Genomic DNA, 15,382 nt, shown 5'->3' with positions numbered 1-15,382 from the left:
ATGCCAAATTTAAACTTTTTAAAACATTTCAAAACCATTTAATATTACAAAGTTTGTTTTCAAAATAGTATAACATCAGAGAATCCCAGAAACATAAACACAAATGTGAGGAGCTGTACGATCACGCCTTTTCCTTCCCGCGATCATCTGATGTACCTGAAACCAAAACGGAAACTGTAAGCCCAAAGCTTAGTGAGTTCCCCTAAAATACCCATACACACAATAATACACATATAATCACAAACAACATACTATAGGTCTAATCAACCATCGGGTAAAAATACCCTAGGCCCTCAACCATCAGGTTGGAATGCCAGCATAATATGAGTCCAATCATCCATCGGGATGGAATACCCTAGGCCCTTTGACTGACGCACAAAGCAGACTTGTCTTAGCTTACACACTGAAAAATATGTCGGGTCCAATCAACCATCAGGTTGAAATACCCCAGACCCAATCAACCTCGGGTCCAGTCATCCATCCGAATGGAATACCCCAGGTTGGAATGCCAATATATATATATATATATATATATATATATATATATATATATATATATATATATATATATATATAACGGGTCCAATCATCCTCGGGATGGAATACCCTCGTCCCACAACCATCGGGTTGGAATGCCCACATACTACGAGTCCAATCATCCTCGGGATGGAATACTCACGGCCTACAACCATTAGGTTGGAATGCGCAGGTTTATTGCCTTTTGCACAAAGCAAATAAGCCTCAACCACCAATCAAACATGTGCACATATAACAAATAATCACATAACAGTGTATAGACAGATAAACCGATCTAATAGATCATAACAACATAATAACATCCTATCTACCAGGATACTGATCTAACAGATCATAATAGCATATACCATCCTATCTACCAGGATACCGATCTAACAGATCATACTAGCATAAAATATCAGGATAAAAATCTAAAGGGTCGGCCTTGGTGCCTTCGACCCTTGAGTATAGTGAGGAAAACTCACCTGGCACTACTGAAGTCCCGCGGATGAAACTCTAACTGCTGATTGACAGATTCCCGAACTGCCAACATCAAACAATACCTAATTAATAATTAGGTTCCAAGGCCAAGGTCCAACTCACACTCCAAAGGCCCAATAGTCAACCAATGGACCAAAGCCCAACATATGGCCCAATTTTCCAAATTGGGCCCAGACCTCTACATGGTCTTACCCTAAGGCTCATCCAATTATTCTAGTCCAAACTCTTGGTATTCCCATGGCCCAATATCACATAATCATCATGGCCAAGTCAAGGCCCACCAATAGCCCATTTTTCAAATTGGGCCCAAGTCCTTCACATGGACCTTATCCTAAAGCTCATCAAATTATTTTGGTCCATTTACTTGTCCTTGGATAGCCCATCAATAGTCCAATCACCAAAGTCCAATAGGAAGGCCCAACTCAAGGCTCAAGTGAAATTAGGGTTTTCACATAAAATGACGATTAGGATTAATGTGACATCCCCAAAATCACGGCCAGAAAAGACCGATTTCATTTATGCTTTTCTTAAAATAATTTCAGAGTAAATCCTTTTGATTTAAAAGAGTTGCGGAATTTGTTCCCAAAAACAAAATATGATACAATAATATTTATCCAAGCATTTCATCAAGAGATGCATTTTCATTACATAATCAAAACTCGGGATGTCATGTTTCGATACAGACCATAAAGCATAAACGATAACATTACAACTCATTCAACAAATATATACATATACAGACTTGTAAACAAAAAAAACTCGATGATTCATCCATCTTATACCCTTGCACCACTTCCTGTAATTCAAATAAAACTGAGTGGGTCAGGCTTGGGAGCCTGGTGAGCATATAGGGTTTTCAACCCACAATAAATAAATTATATTTAATTTCACCAACCAACAATAACCCGATTACCCATTCTCGTTATCCTCACTTTACGTCCCTAAAACAACATCTATCTCAAGGGACCTAATCTAGGATTTTCATCGGGACGGACATTACTGCTAAGGGGTTTCCTCAACAATAGATATCCTAAAGGCAACCATGAGGGGGATAGAGTAATCCGGTGAACACATCGTTTACAACACCTACAGGTTATGAACCTGCTAGCGTTCCACAAGACCATCTAGAAGGAGTCTGTGGTCGTTATCCATACTCTGTTGAATAACTAGATCAACAACAACAACATCGAGGCCTCTCATCTGTTTATCACACACCAACTATCTACCCATGTTCTACCCAACATATTAGTAGATAAAAATATATATTTTTAAACATAGTTTAAAACCTGTATAGCATTCTCATTCAATACATATTCCACATAACAGATGAGGCACACCCACATAACACGTATTTCATAGAGAATAAATCATATATATGAGATAGAAGAAAGTGAATATACATTCAATCGCATAACAACAAAATTATACACATAACACGTATTTGGTATAAAATACTTCATAATTATGCGTTAGAAGAAAGTAACTACACACTCACCTGATCAGAAGATGATCGGACAGCACTACGACTTGCAGAAGTAGTATTCCTCAGTAGATCTGGAAGATCTTCACAAAAACCGGGCTTCTCGCGAGCAGAGCTTCGGCTCGGGAATTGCACTTCTCGGGATCTTCGGGGCTTTGGAACTTGCTTCGGGGCTTGGGAATAATATCGGGGCTTCGGGATACTTCTGGCATGCAAAACGATGCAAAACAGGAGAAAGAGAAGAGAATTTGGCAAAAGAATTAGGTTGCCCTCGCATGCCCTTTTATAGGAGGCTGAGGCCTCGCAGTACGTTGGGCGTACTGCTTTATGCGGGGCGTACGCTTCGGTTCGTCATTGCATGCATCATCAGAGCACTCGAGTCTGAGGCGGTGCATGCATCGGGGTACGCTGGGTGTACTCAACTACGCTGGGCGTAGTTCGGATCGGATCGATGACTCCCCCCATTCCTTCGGATAATATCAGAATTTAATAATTAAATTTTAAATTTAATTATTTAATAAATTTTGAAAATTCATATCTTCTTCATACGAACTCCGTTTTCGACGTTCTTATATTCACGCGTAGGTGAGACTACGCTCTACAACTTTCGTTTGGACTCCGCCGGATAATTTTGAATTTATTTTTATTATTTATTTTTAGTAGGCCGAGACAAGAAAACTCCGTTATAAATTCATAACTTCTTCATCCGACGTCCGTTTTCGCTTAACTTTTCATCGTTTCGCTACTAACAATGAGATCTTCGATTCTCATTTAGATTTTTTCGGCTAAAAACCGCTCGATCTCAAATCGAGTATTCGGGCTGCATACTGCCAAGTCGAAACTTCAGAAAATCATAACTTCCTCATACAAAGTCAGATTTGGGCGTTCTTTTTATGCACACTCTCGGTTTAACGAACTCTACGACATGCGTTTAGATCACTAGGGCTAAATATCGCTCTAACATAAATTTCACTTTTTACGTCATTTAGCGTTACCGGTTCCATCGCGAAACTTCGACAGGTCATAACTTCTTCGTTATAACTCGGATTTCGGCATTCTTTATATATTCGGAAACCTCATTTCAACTACTACAATATTAACCATAGATATTGGATTTATCTAACATTTCATTTTGACGCTTATTTTTATTCTTAATTAAATTAAGACACATAATTAAGCACATAACACATAATACTCAAATAATACACTTCTATTTTTTCAAAATGGGTACAAAGGTTAACCTAGACTATTATATCAATATTAATGACAAGCCCATAAACACAGACGGTACAATTCTCTCCACCTTAAAATGATTCCGTCCCCGGAATCACACATCAACAAACAAATGCGGATATCGACCCATCATGTCACTCTCTGACTCCTAGGTGAGATTCGGCCCACTCGTGTGTTTCCATCGGACAAGCACTAACTCGACCATCTTGCGTCGTAACTTCTTAGTCTTTCGGTCAACGATTGCCTCTGGTTCTTCAATCAACCTTTTGTTCTCATCGATTCTCAACTCCGAAAGTGGAATCATGTCGGGAACTTCTCCCGTGAACTTCCTCAAATAACACACATGGAAAGTGTTATGAATTCCATTCAGTTCTTCTGGTAGTTCGAGCTTGTAAGCTTGGTCCCCAATCCCCTTTTACCAAATCTTATAAGTCCCTTCCACAACGAGACTTTAAGCAAAACCGAATCTCCAACTTCAAAAGTCATCAGTCTTTGCTTGTTGTCAGCATAGCTCTTTTGACGATCCTGAGCTGCTAACATTCTTTCCCTAATTATTTTCAATTTTTCAGCAGTTTGATGAACCATCTCGGGTCCCATAAACTGCTTTTCCCCAGCCTCAAGCCAACAAGACGGCGTACGACACTTATGTCCGTACAAAGCTTGATAAGGTGCCATCTTTATTCTCGAGTGAAAACTAATATTGTAGGAAAATTCTACCAATGGTAAATGTTCATCCCAGTTACCTTGGAATTCCAGGGTAGATGCTCTCAGCATATCTTCAAGTGTTTGTATCGTCCGTTCGCTCTGACCATCAGTCTGCAGATGGTAAGCTGTACTTAAACACAACTTGGTACCCATTTCCTCTTGTAGACTTTTCCAAAACCTTGAGGTGAAACGGCTATCACGAACCGATACAATCGTTAACGGAACACCGTGAAGCCTTACAATTTCCTTCATGTAAGAATTCGCAAGCTTATCCATAGACCATTTCTCCTTGGATGCTATGAAATGTGTACTCTTAGTGAATCGATCAACAACCACCCAAATAATGTTGTGACCATTCTTTGTTCTGGGCAGTTTAGTGACAAAATCCATAGCAATGTCTTCCCACTTACCCATAGGCACAGGCAATGGTTTTAACTCCCATACCGTTTCTGATGTTGTGTCTTGACTCTCGCACAAGTCACACACTCGGCCACATACTTTGCAACATCAAACTTCATCGTCGGCCACCAGTAGTAGGGTTTCAGGTCCCTATACATTTTAGTTCTACCAGGATGAATCGAGTACATGTTCTTGTGAGCTTCTTCCATCAGAAGATCTCTGACTCCTCTTGTCTTAGGTATCCAAATCCGATCTTGGAACACCTTCAGTCCATGACTGTTTATACCGAACACCAACGTTTTTCCCAAACGTTCTTCCTTTCGGTCATTCTTCTCAGAAGCTTCCTCTTGAGCTTTCTTTATACTTTCCACAATGGTTGAGACAACTTCAATTCTCAATGCTCTTGGCCTTTTCCTTTCAAGATTGACTTTCCGACTGAGAGCATCAGCAACAACATTAGCTTTACCGGGATGGTAAAGTATCTCACAGTCATAGTCTTTAAGTAACTCTAGTCAACATCGTTGCCTCATATTCAATTCTTTCTAATTAAAGAGATATTGGAGACTCTTATGATCAGTGAAAAGTTTGCACTTCGTGCCATAGAGGTAATGCCTCCATATTTTCAGAGCGAAAACTACCGTTGCCAACTCCAAATCATGGGTCGAGTAGTTCTTTTCATGCTCTTTCACTTGTCGAGACGCATATGCGATCACCTTATCCCTTTGAGTCAGAACACAACCCAATCCAACCCTGGACGCATCGCGATAAACAGCGAAGTCTTCAACTCCATTGGGTAGAGAAAGTATCGGTTCCTCACATAGTTTCTTCTTTAGCTTCTCGAATGCTTATTTATGCTTATCATTCCAAGCATAAGTAGCTCCTTTCTGGGTCAAAGTTGTTAATGGAGTAGCGATCGAAGAAAAGCCTTGGATGAACCTTCGGTAATATCCGGCTAATCCCAAAAAGCTTCGGATCTCCGTGGTACTTTTTGGTGGTTCCCACTTCATTACAGCTTCAATCTTTGCTGGATCAACCATTATCCCTTCTTGGTTGACCACGTGACCCAAGAATTGGACTTCTCTAATCCAAAAATCACATTTGGAGAACTTTACATACAACTTCTCCTTCTTCAAAACTTCTAACACTTCTCGCAAGTGTCTGCCATGCTCTTCTTGGCTTTTCAAATAAATCAGAATGTTATCTATGAGCACTATCACATATTTATCTAGGAACGGATTACAAACCCTGTTCATTAAATCCATGAATGTTGCTGGAGCATTGGTTAGTCCAAACGACATAACCAAAAACTCGTAGTGCCCATATCGTGTTCTGAATGCAGTCTTCTCTATATCCTGCTCTCTTACCTTCAGTTGATGATATCCTGACCTAAGATCGATCCTTTAGAAATAGCTCGAACATTGAAGTTGATCGAACGGGTCATCAATCCTTGGCAATGGATATCTATTCTTTATTGTTGCTTTATTTAGCTCTTTGTAATCAATGCACATCCTCATGCTTCCGTCTTTCTTCTTTACGAATAACACCAGAGCTCCCCAGGGCGATGAACTAGGTCTAATGAAACCTTTGTCCAATAACTCGTGAAGTTGCATCATCAGCTCTTTCATCTCCGTCGGTGCTAATCGATAAGGTGCTTTTGCTATTGGCGTCGTCCCTGGTAACAAGTCTATTCTAAATTCCACTTGTCTATCAGGCGGTAATCCGGGAAGATCTTCGGGAAATACTTCCGGATAATCACATATGAAAGGAATGCTCTGCATCGCCTTTTTCTCCTTCTTAGCATCGATCACGAATGCTAGATACGATGTACATCCTTTGGCCAAACACTTTTTGGCTTTCATCAATGAAATGATTCCAGAATTTACTCTGCGTTTATCTCCATACACCATAAACGACTCTTTCCCAGGTGGGTTTACTTTGACTATCTTCTTCTTGCACAATATCTCGGCGTCATTGGCGCTAAGCCAATCCATTCCAAGCACGATGTCGAAACCGTTTAGTTCAATAGGCAATAATTCCTCGTGGAACTTATTCCCATTCAAGTCAATTAAGATGTTTTTCATACGATGGCTAACAGGTACAAACTTGCCACTAGCAACTTCGACTAATACGGCATTATCTAGTCTATCAATAGGCAAAGCTAGTTTCCTACCAAATTCATGCGAAATAAAGGAGTAGTTGGCTCCAAAATCAAATAAAATTTAGGCAGGCAATGTGTTTACGAGAAAGGTACCTGAAGCGACATCAACTTCATCTTTAGCAGCTTCCAGTGTCATCTGGAATGCTATCGCCTTCGGCTTTGGTGTAATGTTGGGTCTAGCTGCCTTTTTCTTCTTCGGGTAGTCCCTCGACATGTGTCCCTCCTCACCACAACCATAGCAAACTTTCTTAGAGAGGGTGCATTCATTGGCATAGTGCCTTGGCTTTCCACATTTGTAGCATGTGGCCACTACCTCACATTTTCCATGATGCTTCTTCTTACATTTGTCGCACCACTTGGCTTCGCCTCCACCTCCCCTCGAACCAGACTTCGAGAACTTGTTTTTCTTGTTGGAACCTGAAGCTCCATCGAACTTCCTCTTTTCACCAACCTCTATCCTCTCTAGACCCTTTTCCTTCTGCTGGGCCTCCACATTCTTAGCTGCTCGAACAACGGTTTTCAGAGTAGTTGCCATCTTGACTGTCAAACCAAAGTTGGCAGGCAGTCCATTAGCAAACCTCTCAATCTTGGAGAGTTCCGTTGGCACTAGGTATGGAAATAACTTCATTTTCTCAGTGAATGCAGTAGCATAGTCATCTATGCTCATCCTCCCCTTCTTCAAGTTTTGGAACTCATTGTTCAGATCAATCAGATCTATTTCTGAACAATATTGCACCCTTAACTGTTCCAAGAACTCCTCCCATGACATTTTCAGGGCTTCTCCTTGTGGCATAGTATCTGCCAACAACTTCCACCAACTCAAGACTCCAGTCTTCAGTTGTCTAACTGCAAAGACAGTCTTTTGTTTGTTGCTACAGTCGCAACTTTCAAATACCATCTCCATTTCGGAGATCCAATCCATAATCTCAACAGGCTTCGGGCTTCCAGAAAGACTTGGCGGCTTGGCGCCCAAGAAATTCTTGTAAATTCGCCCATCCTTGTTGTTTCTCCTTTCCAAGTCGTTCCTTCGTCCTCCTTGAGTCCCAACTTGACTCATAATGCGACTATTGTTCCCTTCCTCCGATTGCTCGGGAATCAATTCAGGTTCCTCAATAGGTATGATAGGTTCGTCCCTATTATCATGCAACATCTGTCGCATCTCATCCCTTTGTTCGGCTAACATAGCCCAAATCATGGCTTGCACCCCAACCATCGTTATTGGTTCTGGTGCTGCTGCTACAACAGGTGCTTGCTCAATCACTGGCGGTTGATTCCTGTTTTCATCCGCGTTTCCAACGCCACTTCTGGTTCTTACCATTTTTGATCTACACACCGAATAAGGTGAAATTAGATCCTCATTCACGATAGATATTCAAATCATCCTTACTACTCCGAAACGTTTACATGTTAGTTCTAATACCGTAGACATACACTTAGAATCCTACAGACATAAGGTTTCCAGATCCGGTCAGCAACAGACCATAGATCCGAACAAATAATATCATATATGGCAACATATAACATTTAGCACATAAAAGCATTTTAGGCAACTTTCCTAAAATAAACTAGTGCTCGTGTCTAAAATTTATCAGACACACATCTCACAATCCCCACTTAGCATTCTAAGTTTAAGTCTAGAAATCCTACAAATTCCTAGTTCGCTTAAACTAATGCTCTGATACCAACTGTGACATCCCCAAAATCACGGCCAGAAAAGACCGATTTCATTTATGCTTTTCTTAAAATAATTTCAGAGTAAATCCTTTTGATTTAAAAGAGTTGCGGAATTTGTTCCCAAAAACAAAATATGATAAAATAATATTTATCAAAGCATTTCATCAAGAGATGCATTTTCATTATATAATCAAAACTCGGGATGTCATGTTTCGATACAGACCATAAAGCATAAACGATAACATTACAAGTCATTCAACAAATATATACATATACAGACTTGTAAACAAAACAACTCGATGATTCATCCATCTTATGCCCTTGCGCCACTTCCTGTAATTCAAATAAAACTGAGTGGGTCAGGCTTGGGAGCCTGGTGAGCATATAGGGTTTTCAACCCACAATAAATAAATTATATTTAATTTCACCAACCAACAATAACCCGATTACCCATTCTCGTTATCCTCACTTTACGTCCCTAAAACAACATCTATCTCAAGGGACCTAATCTAGGATTTTCATCGGGACGGACATTACTGCTAAGGGGTTTCCTCAACAATTGATATCCTAAAGGCAACCATGAGGGGGATAGAGTAATCCGGTGAACACATCGTTTACAACACCTACAGGTTATGAACCTGCTAGCGTTCCACAAGACTATCTAGAAGAAGTCTGTGGTCGTTATCCATACTCTGCTGAATAACTAGATCAACAACAACAACATCGAGGCCTCTCGTCTGTTTATCACACACCAACTATCTACCCATGTTCTACCCAACATATTAGTAGATAAAAATATATATTTTTAAACATAGTTTAAAACCTTTATAGCATTCTCATTCAATACATATTCCACATAACAGATGAGGCACACCCACATAACACGTATTTCATAGAGAATAAATCATATATATGAGATAGAAGAAAGTGAATATACATTCACACGTATGACAACAAAATTATACACATAACACGTATTTCGTATAAAAAACTTCATAATTATGCGTTAGAAGAAAGTAACTACACACTCACCTGATCAGAAGATGATCGGACAGCACTACGACTTGCAGAAGTAGTATTCCTCAGTAGATCTGGAAGATCTTCACAAAAACCGGGCTTCTCGCGAGCAGAGCTTCGGCTCGGGAATTGCACTTCTCGGGATCTTCGGGGCTTTGGAACTTGCTTCGGGGCTTGGGAATAATATCGGGGCTTCGGGATACTTCTGGCATGCAAAACGATGCAAAACAGGAGAAAGAGAAGAGAATTTGGCAAAAGAATTAGGTTGCCCTCGCATGCCCTTTTATAGGAGGCTGAGGCCTCGCAGTACGCTGGGCGTACTGCTTTATGCGGGGCGTACGCTTCGGTTCGTCATTGCATGCATCATCAGAGCACTCGAGTCTGAGGCGGTGCATGCATCGGGGTACGCTGGGTGTACTCAACTACGCTGGGCGTAGTTCGGATCGGATCGATGACTCCCCCCATTCCTTCGGATAATATCAGAATTTAATAATTAAATTTTAATTTTAATTATTTAATAAATTTTGAAAATTTATATCTTCTTCATACGAACTCCCTTTTCGACGTTCTTTATATCCACGCGTAGGTGAGACTACGCTCTACAACTTTCGTTTGGACTCCGTCGGATAATTTTGAATTTATTTTTATTATTTATTTTTAGTAGGCCGGGACAAGAAAACTCCGTTATAAATTTATAACTTCTTCATCCGACGTCCGTTTTCGCCTAACTTTTCATCGTTTCGCTACTAACAACGAGATCTTCGATTCTCATTTAGATTGTTTCGGCTAAAAACCGCTCGATCTCAAATCGAGTATTCGGGCTGCATACTGCCAAGTCGAAACTTCAGAAAATCATAACTTCCTCATACGAAGTCAGATTTGGGCGTTCTTTTTATGCACGCTCTCGGTTTAACAAACTCTACGACATTCGTTTAGATCACTAGGGCTAAATATTGCTCTAACGTAAATTTCACTTTTTACGTCATTTAGCGTTGCCGGTTCCATCGCGAAACTTCGACAGGTCAAAACTTCTTCGTTATAACTCGGATTTCGACATTCTTTATATATTCGGAAACCTCATTTCAACTACTACAACATTAACCATAGATATCGGCTTTATCTAAAATTTCATTTTGACGCTTATTTTTATTCTTAATTAAATTAAGACACACAATTAAGCACATAACACATAATACTCAAATAATACACTTCTATTATTTCAAAACGGGTACAAAGGTTAACCTAGACTATTATATCAACATTAATGACAAGCCCATAAACACAGGCGTTACAATTAAGTATTCGTACTTAACCCATTAAGGACTTAATCCATTAAGTCCAATATTGCCTTAGGTTAGTTTGCAAATGATTATTAATTAACATTTTCAGTTTAATAATTAGTTCCAGTGCGGGTCCCGATAATTCACCAAAATTAGGGTTTTCCAAACCCTAATTAGGGTTTCCAACCCAAATACTAGCCAATTAGTCACATGGTTGGGCTTTTATGTCAATTAGGGCTTCATTAGGCCCATTAGGGTTTCATGAGGCCCACTAGGATTTCATTAGGCCCACTAGGGTTTCATTGGGGCCACTAGGGTTTTATTTGGCCCATTTTGTCCAAGCATCCCAAACGAGTCAAAACCCAAACGAGGCACACCGCCCCCCAACACGGCGGCTGGTGGCGGCTGGAGGTGGCAGCCACCACCTTACGGTGGTGGTTATGAGTTTTCTATTATTATATTGGCCGATTACAATACATTACATTTTACATCCAAAAAATCAAATAAACACACACACACACATAAATAACACGCACACACACAGCCACCCTTGTGGTGGCCGGTGGTGGTATATGGTGGCGGCTACCACCTCACGGTGGTGGTGGTGACTTTTCCGGCCAAATCAACACCTCCAATGAACTCATACACACCAGAACACACACACACACATCCATCTTTTGGTCGGAAAAATGCACACAATCACCTACCTTATGGTGGCGTACAATAACGACAAGATAACGACCACCATGGCGGGCCGCCATGGTGGTTCCCTTGATGTTTCCGGCCAGTAGAGAGCATCCATAGTACGGTCAGCAACCCGAAACGCATGTAGAATTGTGAAACACGATGGGACACACACACACAATAGCCACCCTTGGGTGGCGGGTGTTGACCGGAGTAGAAGAGGGATTGCGCAAGCGGTGACCGCGGTCGAGCTAGGATGTGGCACCGAAGAAACACGACGAACCAGAAGGAGAAAGTGTGGTTCTTCTATTCGATAGCAACCCTAACATCCCCCGAGACGGTCTTCGCCTTCATTGGTCATAGGATCGGTGACGGTTGGGTCTCGACAGTCGCAACAGTGTCAGAATCGGTGACTGCTCGTGGCGACAATGGTGTATTAATTAAATGGAGAAAGGTGGTGGTGGAATAGTCGGCGGAATTGGAACAGCAACGATGAATATCTTCGCCAGCAGTAGTGGTTCGCGGTGGTGACTTTGGTGGTCGATGGCGGCGGGTGAAGAGCGAGTGTAGTGAGGGTGGCGGCTTGAACATAACTAGGCTTAGGGTTAGGGTTTACAAGGGTTATTGTATGTATATATGTAGAGGCTAATGAGGGTGACAGGTTCACCCATATCCCATACAATTTCATATGATTTTTATACTTCCAGCCCCTCCTCCCATTATTCTTTTCAAAACGAGTCCTTAATTTACCATTTAAACCCCTCCTTCTGAAATTCCTTACAAATCAAGTCCGAAGTATTTACCAAGCAGCCCCTGTTTCCATAAATCCTGACATATTAAGTCCAAATAATACCAAACACCCCCTGACTTCTAAAATTCTTTGCAAAATAAATCCCGAAATTACACTTTAATCCCCGGAGATTCAACTCTTGTCATTTGGCTCCCCAAAACCAACACCCACGCTAATTATTTTTTGATTTTGGACTATAATAATATGAAATAAAAATAATAATTACTTCCCACGGTTTCGGGTTTGTTATTTAATCGTTCTATTTTAAACGGGATGTTACACATAATAGGTAGTTTGCAGTGGCCCCCACAATCAGTTGGAACAAGCTTAGGGAAGTGGGTCTTCTAGATCGTTTGAATCCGTTTCTTACAAAAACTTTTCAAGGAAGCGGGATCACATTCACATGCAAAGGGTGGTGTAATTTATTTTCAATACCAAAACGGGTTTACAAGGAATTATATGTTGAATTTTTCTCCACAATGCTTTTTCACGATAATGTGTAGGACCCCAATTTCCCTCATGCTTTGGTTTTTCGATTAGGAGGGTAATATCAGGAATACAAATTGGTGGAATTTGCTTGGAGGATGGGTTTATATGAGCCCCATGAAGCGATGACCCCGTTATTTTCTGCATTTTTGCAGGTGGCAACACAGACGTATTATGGGTGAATGACAGGGCTTGAGTTTTGGAATCATGTTGCTTCAGAAATATTTAATTTGGGTGTATCTTCCGAAAGCAATATAAAATGCTCGATCCATCGTTTGATCCACCACCTCATTACCTTGTCTATTCATCACAAGAAGCATGAGGACATGGTTACTAAAAGTGAATTTGTTTTTGTTATGGACCATTTTGCAACTGGGAATTTGTTGCAACATTCCTTACTTCTTGGCACGATACTTAGCCGAGCATGCGGTTAGTTCCCATCCTGGGAGCCCGATTTGTGGTGGCCATTTTGTCTCCAGTTTAGCACATTTATATGGAGTGATCGTTCCCGGGATTACAATGACTCTTACTTGTAAAGAAGGGAATGAATTTTCTTTGGGATATCTGGAGACCATGCGGGTAATGGTTAACATGGGGTCACATTGGAGCATTCCACAAAGTGATGATGAAGGGATTAAGCAACCGTAAGAAGAACCCAAAGACCAACCAAGGCCTAGACGAAGGAATGTGAGAGCCCAAGGGGAAAGAGGGCAAGCACAACAACCACCTCAATAATTTGAGGATGGAGTACCTACCGACCTGTTTCTGAGTCAGGTGGGTACATATTTGGACAATCTTCGCGGTGGGGTGACTTACAATACCCAAATCCTTGAGGCTATGTTTTCCCATATGAATGTGGTGAGACCTCCTACGGTGCCTCCTGTAATAATGTGAATTTCCAAAACAATTTTTTTTTTCATTTTTAATCATAATAAATTTCATAAGATCAATTTCAAAACCCATTGTATCATATATTATCTGTGACAACCGTCAATTTTCGGTCAAGTCAAAGTCAACTAAAGTCAACAAGTCAAACCAGTCAACTCAATTTGCCGTGAGTACTAAAGTTTACGTTATGTAACTTCTAAACAACTCTCTATTCTAATGAGAGATCATAAATCGAAACGTGCGTTCACCTAGATCTCCTTAACCTAAAACGGTGGTACGTGGAGAGCCAAACCGATAAAACAATGTTACATACTCATTGGGAGTATGTAAGATCCCTAATCAAGGCTTAACGGGGTTTAAGGACCTTGCAGTGCGTAGCCGGACACTCAAAAAGGTCACCAATGAAACCTCTCCCACATATCTCTAAATATGTGAAACCTCTCCCGCATATCTCTAAGTATGTGAAACCTCTCCCACATATCTCTAAGTATGTGAAACCTCTCCCACATATCTCTAAGTACGTGAAACCTCTCCCACATATCTCTAAGTATGTGAAACCTCTCTCACGTATCTCTTCGTATGTGAAATCTCTCCAAGTACGTCAAATCTCTCCCAAATCTCTCTAAGTATGTGAAATCTCTCTCACGTATCTCTTCGTATGTGAAATCTCTCCAAGTACGTCAAATCTCTCCCAAATCTCTCCAAGTATGTCAAATCTCTCCCAAATCTCTCTAAGTATGCGAAATCTCTCTCCGTATGTGAAATCTCTCCAAGAATGTCAAATCTCTCCCAAATCTCCCTAAGTATGTGAAATCTCTCTCAAATCTCTCTCCGTATGTGAAATCTCTCCAAGAATGTCAAATCTCTCCCAAATCTCCCTAAGTATGTGAAATCTCTCCCAAATCTCTCTCCGTATGTGAAATCTCTCCAAGAATGTCAAATATCTCCCAAATCTCTCTTCATATGTGAAATCTCTCCAAGTATGTCAAATCTCTCCCAAATCTCTCCAAGTATGTCAAATCTCTCCCAAATCTCTCTAAGTATGCGAAATCTCTCTCACATATCTCTTTGTATGTGAAATCTCTCCAAGTATGTCAAATCTCTCCCAAATCTCTCTAAGTATGTGAAATCTCTCTCACGTATCTCTTCGTATGCGAAATCTCTCCAAGTACGTCAAATCTCTCCCAAATCTCTCTAAGAACGAGGAATCTCTCTCAAATCTCTCTCGAAATCTCTCCCAACTTTCTATAATCACTCGGGGCATCCCGACCCTCGAATTTGGCGAAAATAGCCCAAAAACGGAAGTCTACGCGAAAAACGGACCTTAGGAACCGAAACCCCTCTTAAGGAACCGAAAGTACTATTCATGAGGGTCTGAACCGAAAGTACTATTCATGAGGGTCTGAACCGAAAGTACTGTTCATGAGCCGAACCGAAGCTGCTGACCCATGAACCGAACCGAAACCACTGTTCATCCGAGCCGAACCGCGCATAGAAGGAAGGTCCGAACCGATCGTCGCATGAGAGGAAGAACCGAACCCGAAGGTACTGTTCATTACTGTTCACAACAG

The sequence above is a fragment of the Lactuca sativa genome, chromosome 1, assembly GCF_002870075.4.
Source record: "Lactuca sativa cultivar Salinas chromosome 1, Lsat_Salinas_v11, whole genome shotgun sequence".
NCBI lineage: Eukaryota > Viridiplantae > Streptophyta > Magnoliopsida > Asterales > Asteraceae > Lactuca > Lactuca sativa.
Note: the sequence above shows the minus strand (reverse complement) of the source record.